At 37.4% G+C, this 11,559-nt stretch overlaps 1 gene segment (V, D, J or C); it reads right to left on the bottom strand.

Moving 5' to 3' along the window:
* Positions 1-637: 637 nt before the first annotated feature.
* On the bottom strand, positions 638-4,420 carry LOC308074467 (immunoglobulin kappa light chain-like). The segment is given in 4 exons: positions 4,313-4,420; positions 3,726-4,047; positions 2,905-2,942; positions 638-1,378 (listed from the first exon to the last, which is right to left on the bottom strand).
* Positions 4,421-11,559: the final 7,139 nt, after the last annotated feature.

The following is an 11,559-nucleotide window of genomic DNA, read 5'->3' as shown; positions in this document are numbered from 1 at the left end:
AGCTGATCTACAACCTCACAACCGGTCAAAATGTGACGTGCTGTGAGCTTGTAGATTTGCTATTTGTGCCAAATGTTTGCCCCAGAATAGGGACGCTAGGGTCCATGTGGTTAATATATTCAGGTCTAGCTTATTTTAAAAACAAATAATCTACCTGGAATCAAACCTTATACAACTTAATGTTTGACCCACTATATTTGATAATATGAACTGTTACTTTGATGTAATCAATGAAATAATGCACATGTATTCAAGATAAACAAAATTAGATTATTTAATCAACTTAATTCTCGGAATCATCCCACATTAATGACAAACATGCTTGCTTAACATATGTTTTATTTATTTTTTTCTCCTACAGGTATAAAGTCATACATCCTCATGTGTTGAACGAAGTAATCATCCAATCATAAGTGTCTCTTTATAACCCACAGTGTAAAGAGTACTATTAATGAAAGCTTACTTCATCATCATTTCTTTTTATTAGCTTTTTCTTTATGAAGGCCATTACATTTTAGCATTGAGCAAAGCCAGTATAGAGCAACTCTCTACAGCCCACACTGTGAGTGTAGATATTAAACATGACATTTCTTAATGCAGTGGTTCTCAAAGTGGTGTCCTGGGACCCCCAGGGGTCCTTAAGGGGTTTGTATTGGGGGTCCTTGACATGAAAATAATTGAGAACCTAAATCAACAATATCCTGTTGTTTTGTATTGATTTCTAAAAAATAAACAGAATCTCACATTAGGTTTAAGTGAGGCAAACAGTATTCTTTCCTAAAGCTGACCGTACATAAACAAAGAAACAGTCATTGTTTTAGAAGCACAAGCAGCTCTCTGCCTCTGTGAGATTATTAATGACAAACAAACAGTGACATTACTTAACATCATATTTTTATTCGCTTTTTTTCATTACTTCTATGAAGCCATAATTTTTTTCAGAAGCGCTGTATGATTAATGACAAACAAACAGTGACATTACTTATCATCATATATTTTTATTAACTTTTTGATTTCCTTCTATAAAGCCACAGCAGCGCTGTATGAACACATCTCTACTTCCCACACTGTTCCCTGGTGATTTCAGTGGACAGTGTGTCTCCTTCATGGTTGACCTTGCAGGTGAACACCTCCCCTTGCTCCCACAGTGCCTTGCTCAAGGTCAGGGTGCTGCTGCAGCCGTAGCGGCCGTTCTTCTCCACCTCCTCTGAGGTCAGGACCCCGGCCGTCACCTCCTTCCCGTCCACCTCCCAGCTCACCTGGACTTCTGGGGGGTTGTAGCCACTGAGCAGGCAGGCCAGGGTGGCTGAGTCCCCAGCAGAGAGCTGCTCAGATGACGGAGGATGCAGAGAGACAGAGGGCCTGACCACGGCACCAGCTGGACAGAAAAGAAGATCATGAATTATATCAACTTCATATCAGCTCAAACCCAAATTTGGTGTTTCTCCAGGACCCAAACGTACAGAAAAGAAACCATTGTGAAGTAACCACTTGAACCCTATCAAAAATAGTGAAACTAGCTGATCTGCCAGCTCACAACACATTACAACACATAGATCAGCTATTTTCACTATTATGGGTTTTGGGGAGTTATTGAACATTTCTGAATTTCTTAGTTAGATTTTTTTGTAATTTCAGATTTTTTTTCAATATATATATATATATATACTTTGTGTTCCTTAGTCTTTGACAAACAAAACATTGAAACAAAGAGCAGACATTGGAACATAAACATATTACTTTAAAACTATAAATTAAAAACTGTCACACAATCACAATATAGTACAGATAAAAAAGAGGCAATGCATTCTATCTTTGTATGTATGTATGTATGTATGTATGTATGTATGTATGTATGTATGTATGTATGTATGTATGTATGTATGTATGTATGTATGTATGTATGTATGTATGTATGTATGTATGTATGTATGTATGTATGTATGTATGTATGTATGTATGTATGTATGTATGTATGTACAACTAGTATCAGATGCAGCACACAGACACAATAATGAAGTTCATTATTAGTATTTGTAGAACAAAGACATTTGGAAGAGAGCATACTGTTGAACAGAAAGAGAAACAGACGATTCTATTACATTTAATTAAGCCCTCAAATTGCGTTGTGGGCTTGTATATTGTCTACTTTTGAGAAACTGATTTTAAGTACAGAAAAAAAAAGGACAGGACCAATTATAGACCCCTGGGGGTCTATAATTTAAGTATATAGGGTTTAAAATGATTAACCTAGTACATCAGACTAGCATACATACACACACAGCTATAGTGTACAGAAAGCGATCAAAACAATAATTAACTACTAAGTACTGTAGATTGGAGCCATTTGTTGACATTCATACTGGTAATGATTTACTACTTACTAAGAATCTTACTACTAAGTAAGTTCTTCACTCTATAATATTTTTATTTCAATTTAGAATTGTATAAATGATGGATTTTATACTAGATTAAGTAATGTAAAGAAAATGCAATATAATAATTTCCATAATTACTACTATTATAATTGAACATGCAATACAGAATACTACGTTTGTAATTAAATAAATAAGGATATTGAGTCATCTATCATCTAATAAACAATTAGCTCTTATTCACGTGATGATTCAATTCACTATTCAATCAAGTAAAAACTAAATAACCTAACCCTTTGTCAAATATATCTACAATAAATGCTTTACAGATTCTGCACTTTTGATTAAATAAAACAGGAATTATTTTAAATAGTGCAGTCAATTCCACATGCCGCTTTTCTTCAAAAATAATATAAATTGACAAACTTTTGGAACAAAATCCTTCAGTCACAATTTTAGAACAAATCCTAACACGGGTCAGTTGTCAATAAAGTGTGAAGACAAATGGAACAAAATAATCAGTACTTACTTTTGATGATGAGTTTGGTGCCTCCACCGAAAGTCCACCACAGTGATTCATTCTGGTGAAACCATCGTGCAAAAACCTCCTTTCCACATGAATGACTTCACTCAACCACCACTCACTCACAATTTACTGAACAGCTTGTAATACTGTAATAACACTGAAGATCATTTACTCATGCTTTAATGAGGAAACATGATTATCTGTTATTTATATTACTTTCAATGAGATATGTCTTTGTAAATACTTATTACTGTTCACACAGGTAGTGAAATACTAAAGTGTGTAATGTAGAATGTCATTGAGAATATTGTTTGATTGTGTTTTCCAAGTTCCAAATAAACAAAAAAACATTGATAATAAATTCGAAGTCCATCAATCATTATTTCACAAAAGAACTTTAGGGTTCATCAACTGTTTTATCCACAAACCTGTGGAAACCTTTGCTGATCCATGCCTGGTTGCTTTACAACTGGCACAACTTTTCTATTATGTATTACTGATTAATTGAGTACAATGCACCACAATGGAAACAAGCCGTCTGGGACTTTTTGTTACCCTTTTGGCATAACCTTAGACTGTACTACCTGTACTAACAAACCTGCTAATAAAATATTTAATCAATCAAATCAAAACACATTATCCAAGATAATAATGTTAATAAATCCTTACCTGCATTTATATTCAGTTCTCATGATTATGACTCCTTTGAGTTCTTCATATGAATCTTTCATCATAGTGAATATGAGAGGTCCCATCGAGTTGCTCCTGTAACTTCTTCTTTTATTGATGGAGGTTTTTGTACGACTCTGTATCACTGTGTTAACGACCACACGCTGTTGATATAGTCTGCAATCATACAGTAGTAAACACCTTTATCCTCAGCCTGGACTCCACTGATGGTCAGGGTGTAGTCAGTCCCAGATCCACTACCACTAAACCTGGATGGAGTTCCTGACTGAAGAGTCTTAACTCGATTAATGATGAGTTTAGGAGCTTCTCCAGACTGTTGTTGGTACCAGGAAAAGCAAGGAGGGCTGCATTGACCAGTAGGTGTCCTACTCAGTCTGCATGTTAGACTCAGTGAGTCTCCTACATTAACAGATTTCACTGAAGGAGTCTGAGTCACGGTGACCTGGCTCCATGTTTCTGCAAACAAACAAACACAATATTATAAAATAATGTCTTCTTATCTTCTAGTTGAACCTACATTTGAAATGATGTCATCCTTGTTCGATGATATAAAAGATTAATACATGAATCAGGTTAAAGTTATTTTGTTTGACAAGTTCTGCGGTCTTAAATTGATCCTCAGTTGTCAGTCACTGATCTAAACAGTATTAACTGGTATATGACGGGATTATGCTATGATCATTTCAATTTTAGAGTAGATAAATGAATGTGTAAATATTACCTTGAATGCAGACAGCACATGTCAAGATGAAGATGATGGTCAAAGACATGGTTTTGTAAATCTTTGTCAAGCTTCAGTCATGAAGGGTTCAACTTGCAGACCTATAAACTCTCCCTGAGCACTGAAGTGTGTCCTTCAAACATAAAGTCTCCTCTCTATGCAAATCATTTTCCTGACAAAACTCAACTACTCTGTCTGTAGTGATCTTTGAGAAAACAATTTATATCATGTGAGGTACAGTAAATGGTGAGTTAATACTGTACCAAGATTAGCCTACTAAAAGCTGTGTTTAGCTGACAAATACATTTAACTAAAACTTGGTGATTTTAATTAGACAGATCAGATATAAAGCAGAAACATACATGTTTAATGTGGCTAGTATTTCAATTACTATGAGCTCTATTTTATTTATTACGTTTTGCGATTGGAAACTGAAGGCAGAGAGAGAGAGAGGAGAAAGGCATGATATTCGGAACTTGGGAACTTGTGACTCAGAAGGAGCATGCTGTCAGTGCATTAATATAATTACACGTGTGTGTGTGTGTGTGTGTGTGTGTGTGTGTATGTGTATGTGTATGTGTGTGTGTGTGTGTGTGTGTGTGTGTGTGTGTGTGTGTGTGTGTGTGTGTGTGTGTGTGTGTGTGTGTGTGTGTGTGTGTGCATGCGTGTGTACGTGCGTGCGTGCGTGTGTGCGTGAGTGCGTGAGTGCGTGCGTGCGTGCGTGCGTGCGTGCGTGCGTGCGTGCGTGCATGAACATCAATTCACGTTAAATTCCATGTGAGCACATTACTTAGGCTATATTCTTATTCTTATTACTAGCAAAACACCTCTAAGCAGACAACATTGACAAATCTTGTCAGACTTAATAAATGTGAACATTTATTATTTATTGCTCTGTACTACTTTTACAATACAAAATACATACAACAGACATTCATATATTTGTATTGAAAGGAACTTTATAGTATTGCTTATATTGTGAATATTAGTGGACCCAAAGATGCTTCAAAATGTGGATATGAAAACAGTGTTTGTTAACTTTGGAATGGATTTAATTGGAGTAACAGTTGTCCCCTGAACCATCTCTGGCTTATGTAGGTGTTACTGAGTAGAAACCACAAAGACAACAGTTTTATTTATGGGCTCTGTACAGTAGGCTACGAGCAATCAACACTATGAAACCAAACCATTCCATAATTATAGCTACCATGAGTCCATGTGCCAAGACACTGCATTCTTCCAAGCTGCACACCATGAGGATCGATCAATGTAATCTTCTGTCATATTTGCGAAATCCTTGCATCTGTCCATTGCCTTGTCCGCCTAGTTCCAGATGCACAAAAGCTGTCACCTCTTTTAATTAAGGTTTCATGATTGATAATGCGTGATATAGCCTTCTTTAATATGAACTTTTTGTTTGTTTTTTTTATTGTCCTTGTAGTGAGTACGGTAGCTTTGTTAAATCCAGTGAAGAATGCATGCTATGTGCATGGCTCCTGCCAGGCTACCACTGTATGAACAAACTGCAGCTGCTCTGGCTCCTATGACATGTCCAATAAGTAGCTATATAGAAACCAATAGAAACCTTTTGCTGATTCATGCCTGGTTGATTTAGACATGAGAACCGGGTCCTTTGTCCTTGTAGTGAGTACAGTAGCTTTGGTAAATCCAATGAAGAACCCATTCCAAGGTTTCAGATGGACACCTTTCCTTCTGCTCTCCTTCAAAATAAAACCAGTGAAACCTCTTCAATCATCTTGTTTTACCAGTAGCACTTGCTATTTAAAAGGTTGCTTGTGACGTCAACATCAAACGTGCTGATATGACCCCCCCCCCCTCTAAATACTTATGTACTTGTTGAAATAAAAATGTACATGAAAAATATACTGTATGTATGAATAATTAACTCATATGTTTATATGAATATCTGTCTTCCAAGTATAATATATCTTATATTCTATATTCAGAAAATGTCATCAAAACACATTATCCAAGATCATGTAAACTCTTTCCTCTATTTATATTCAGTTCTCATGATTATAACTCCTTTGAGTTCTTCATATTAAATTCATACAGTATGAATCTTTTATCATAGTGATTATGAGATGTCCCATTGAGTTGCTCCTGTCACTTCCCCTTTTATTGAGGGAGGTTTTTGTACGACTCTGTATCACTGTGTGAACGAGTACAAGCTGTTGTTAAGGTCTCGAATCATACAGTAGTAAACACCTTTATCCTCAGCCTGGACTCCACTGATGGTCAGGGTGTAGTCAGTCCCAGATCCACTACCACTAAACCTAGATGGAGTTCCTGACTGAAGAGTCTTAACTACATAAATGAGGAGTTTAGGAGCTTCTCCAGACTTCTGTTGGTACCAGGACAAACAAGGAGTGCTGCAACCATTAGGTGTCCTACTCAGTCTGCATGTTAGACTCACTGAGTCTCCTACATTAACAGATTTCACTGAAGGAGTCTGAGTCACTGTGACCTGGCTCCATGTTTCTGCAAACAAACAAACAAACAATCAAACAAAATATATAATCAGATATTCTGTAAATGTCTTCTTATCTTAGTTGAACATACATTTTAAATTATGTTATCCTTGTTAGATAAAATAAAATTAATACATGAATCAAGTTAAAGTATTTGTGTTTGACAAGTTCTGGTCTTAAAATTAATCCTCACTTGTCAATCACTAAGGTAAACGGTATAAACTTCTATATGATGGGATTATGTGATGATCAGAATAGATTTTAGAATAGATCAGTAAACAGAATGTGTCTGTCTTACCTTGAATGCAGACAGCACATGTCAAGATGAGGATGATGGTCAAAGACATGGTTTTGTAAATCTTTGTCAAGCTTCAGTCATGAAGGGTTCAACTTGCAGACCTATAAACTCTCCCTGAGCACTGAAGTGTGTCCTTCAAACATAAAGTCTCCTCTCTATGCAAATCATTTCCCTGACAAAACTCAACTGCTCTGTCTTTAGTGTTCTTTGAAAAAACTATTTATATCATGTGAGTATATGGTCAACTAATACTGTACCAACATTAGCCTATTAAAAGCTGTAATTTAGAAAAATTGCTAAATTAAAGTAAAACCTTGGTGGTTCTAATTTGACCACAAGTGAAGCAGAAACATGCAGGTTTAATTTTCTATTTTTTTTATTATGTTTTTTATAAGAAACTGTAAGGCAGAGAGAGAGAGGGGAGACAGCTAGACATGACAGGAGTCGGATTTGAACTCCGGTCGGTTCGACTCACAAGGAGCATGATGTCAGTGCATTAATATAATTTCACCCAACAGAAGTATCACATGATAAAATATAGGCTTACCAAAGCAGAAAATTACATATATCTGCGCGCGCACACGCACACGCACACACACACACACACACACACACACACACACACACACACACACACACACACACACACACACACACACAGGAAAAACAGCTCTAAACAGACAACATTGACAAATATTTTCAGTCACTTCAAAGTTAATCAATTTGAACGTTTATTATGTATTGCTCTGTACTACTTTTACCATACAAAATACTTACAACACACATTCATATATTTGTATTAAAATGAAATTAACTTCTTATTATTGCTTATTGTGAATATTAGTGGACCCAAAGACACTTAAAAATTTGGATATGAAAACAATGTTTACCGACTTTGCAATGGATTTAATTGGAGTAATAGTTGTCCCCCGAACCATCTCTGGCTTATGTAGGTGTTACTGAGGAGAAACCACAAAGTCAACAGTTTTATTTATGGACGCTGTAGGCTACGAGCAATGAACACTATGAAACCAAACCATTCCATAATTATAACTTCATAGCCTATATATAGGAGTCCATGTGCCAAGACACTGCATTCTTCTAAGCTGCACACGATGAGGATCGATTAATTTAATCGTCTGTCATATTTGGGAAATCCTTGCATATGTCCATTGCCTTGTACGCCTATCACAAGCCTTGGCTAAGCCTCTTTAATATGAACTTTTTTTTTAATTGTCCTTGTAGTGAGTACAGTATAGCTTTGGTAAATCCAATGAAGAATCCAATCCAAGGTTTCAGATAGACACCTTTCCTTCAGCTCTTCTTCAAAATAAAACCAGTGAAACCTCAAACGTGTTGATATGTTCCCCCACATGATACATATACTTGAATATTAGTGGACCCAAAGATGCTTCAACATGTGGATATGAAAACAATGTTTGCTAACTTTGGAATGGATTAATTGGAGTAATAGTCTCTGGCTCATGCAAGTGTTACCACAAATACCATACAATAGGAAGACCATCGATTGGGCTCGCTCTTTCAGTCTATTTTATCGTCTACTCAGGCTTTTGTGAGCCCCCCAGACCGTTTTTAAGTTGCTTGATTCAGTATTTAGATATTTGATATTCGTTTGATCAGACACGCCCCCTTCCTATACAAACCCATTATAACTTCAAACTCAATTTTTAACATGTTAGATTCATCAAAAACACCCGTCCTTGGTTTTGGTGACTCACCCTGCCCTCCTAATACGCGAGGGGGCCATGTTTTTTCGATTACTTTTTTCATTTATTTTATTGTCTCCGCCGAAGGTGGAGAATATGTTTTCGCTTTGTGTGAGCAAACATTGTTAGCCAAGCTAACATTGGGCAAGCTCCACGTGACACGTGTCAATTTGTTGACACCAATGCCTCTGATTGGCTAGAGGGACGCGTGACGAAATAAAATTCTATAAATAGGTGTGTCACTTCAAAAAGCACCTACTTTTTGAAGTGAGGTAAAACAGGATCAATCAGACTTGATTGGAACAGTACCTTCAGTAAGTCCAAGTCACCCGTCTGTGCGTGTGTGTTTCCCTCTGAGAACACCTAACATTGGTCAAGCAAAGGCGCAGAAGGCCAAAGCTAAGAAAGCATACTCATCTACAATTGTAACGTAGAAGAGGACTAGAGTTGAAATGATCCCACAACAAAGCCGAACTCTTAATACGTGTCAATATGTTGACATCAATGTCTCTGATTGGCTAGAGGGACGCATGACGAAATACAATCCTATAATAAAAAGGTGTGTCACTTCAAAAAGCCGTTTACGTTTTTGAAGCGAGGTAAGACAGGATCAATCAGTCTTGATTGGAACAGTAACTTCTAGTCCAAATCACCCGTCCGTGCGTGTGTGTGTCCCTTTGAGAACACCTGACATTGGTCAAGAAAAGGCGCAGAAGGCCAAAGCTAAGAAAGCATACTCATCTACAACAGTAACACAGAAGAGGACTAGAGTTGAATTGATCCCACAACAAGACCGAAATCTTAATACGTATTAATATGTTGACACCAATGCCTTTGATTGGCTAGAGGAATGCATGACGAAATACAATTCTATAAATAGGTGTGTCACTTCAAAAAAACGTTTACGTTTTTGAAGCGAGGTAAGACAGGATCAATCAGTCTTGATTGGAACAGTAACTTCTAGTCCAAATCACCCGTCCGTGCGTGTGTGTGTCCCTTTGAGAACACCTGACATTGGTCAAGAAAAGGCGCAGAAGGCCAAAGCTAAGAAAGCATACTCATCTACAACAGTAACACAGAAGAGGACTAGAGTTGAATTGATCCCACAACAAGACCGAAATCTTAATACGTATTAATATGTTGACACCAATGCCTTTGATTGGCTAGAGGAATGCATGACGAAATACAATTCTATAAATAGGTGTGTCACTTCAAAAAAACGTTTACGTTTTTGAAGCGAGGTAAGACAGGATCAATCAGTCTTGATTGGAACAGTATCTTCTAGTCCAAATCACCCGTCCATGCGTGTGTGTGTCCCTCTGAGAACACCTAACATTGGTCAAACAAAGGCGCAGAAGGCCAAAGCTGATCAGACACACCAATCAACTGCTGAAACTGTTCAAGACAATGAAGATGAAGAAGACAGACAAGTATTTGAACAAACCAGTCAATTATGACGACTCCCATATGATAGATTGCTTCAATGTAAACAGAGCATTGTCTGTCTTGGAAGGAGACTGGTTCTGTCCAAGCTGTCGTCCCAAGCAGCGCTCTGTCCGTCCCGTGTCCTCCCGTAAGTTCTCCACTACTGATGAGGTGGATGAAGACGAGGAGGAGGAATCCTCCTCTTCCTCCTCCTCTTCCTCTTCCTCTTCCTCCGAGTAAATTAGTATTATTGTCTGTTCCCCTGACGGAGGTTGTATCTCATTACTTATTGTATCTCATTACTTATTGTTATGATAATATAATTGCTATAATATAGTAACATGTTCTATTTTACGTAAATTAGAACATTCCTAAAGAACTATGGTTAGAGATAAGGTAGGTGATTTCATTTGATTAAAATAGCACGGGTCCGCTGGCGGAGACTTGTGCTCCGAGGAGCACATTTTCTAGTTTTATTATTTTATTGTATTTTTTTTCTTCTTCCAAACAAAATATTAAAAATAAATGAAAAAAGTTATTAGGAGGGCAGGGTGAGTCACCAGAACCAAGGACGGGTGTTTTTGATGAATCTAACATGTTAAAAATGGAGTTTGAAGTTATAATGGGTTTGTATAGGAAGGGGGCGTGTCTGATTAAATGAATATCAAATATCTAAATACTGAATCAAGCAACTTAAAAACTGTCTGGGGGGCTCACAAAAGCCTGTGTAGACGATAAAATGACCCAAAGTTTTTTTGAAAGTGAAATATCCCTTTAAATAACCCGCTGATTGATCAGCTGATTGACACGTCAGCTATGACGTGTGGTCTGCGTAATAGCGTTGTAGTAAGCATCCGTATGCACCCGCATAACCGCAGTGTGTAACCTCTGGAGTATATACTCACTGAACCAACTTGCAGGCTACGTATCATTAGTTCCAGATGCAGAAAATCACCTCATTTTATTAAAGACGGGGTGCCGTGATTTTCAGTGATTTCCCCCCCCCCCCTAAAACATAATCATCAGGTATTATGGTTATACTAGGAGGAAGATTTTTTTCAAAAAAGTGTACAGAAATTGTTAAAATTATGTTTTTATGTGGACACGCCTCCAGTTCATTAAGTATACCTGGTTCTCACCTTAGCACCTCCTCCACCACCTTAGCACCACCCACCTGTCCTAGTCCCTCCTCCTCCTCATGCCCACACCTGTTGTGTTATTATAATGAGGGGGAGGGTATGTTTTTACTATGTCACTAAAGCGCTGTTTCTCTATTGGCACGTTTGACCCTCAAGGTTTCAGCCT

This window comes from Gymnoscopelus braueri (genome assembly GCF_963280865.1).
Source record: "Gymnoscopelus braueri genome assembly, chromosome: 2".
Classification (NCBI taxonomy): domain Eukaryota; kingdom Metazoa; phylum Chordata; class Actinopteri; order Myctophiformes; family Myctophidae; genus Gymnoscopelus; species Gymnoscopelus braueri.
This window is presented reverse-complemented; position numbering and strand designations above follow the sequence as displayed.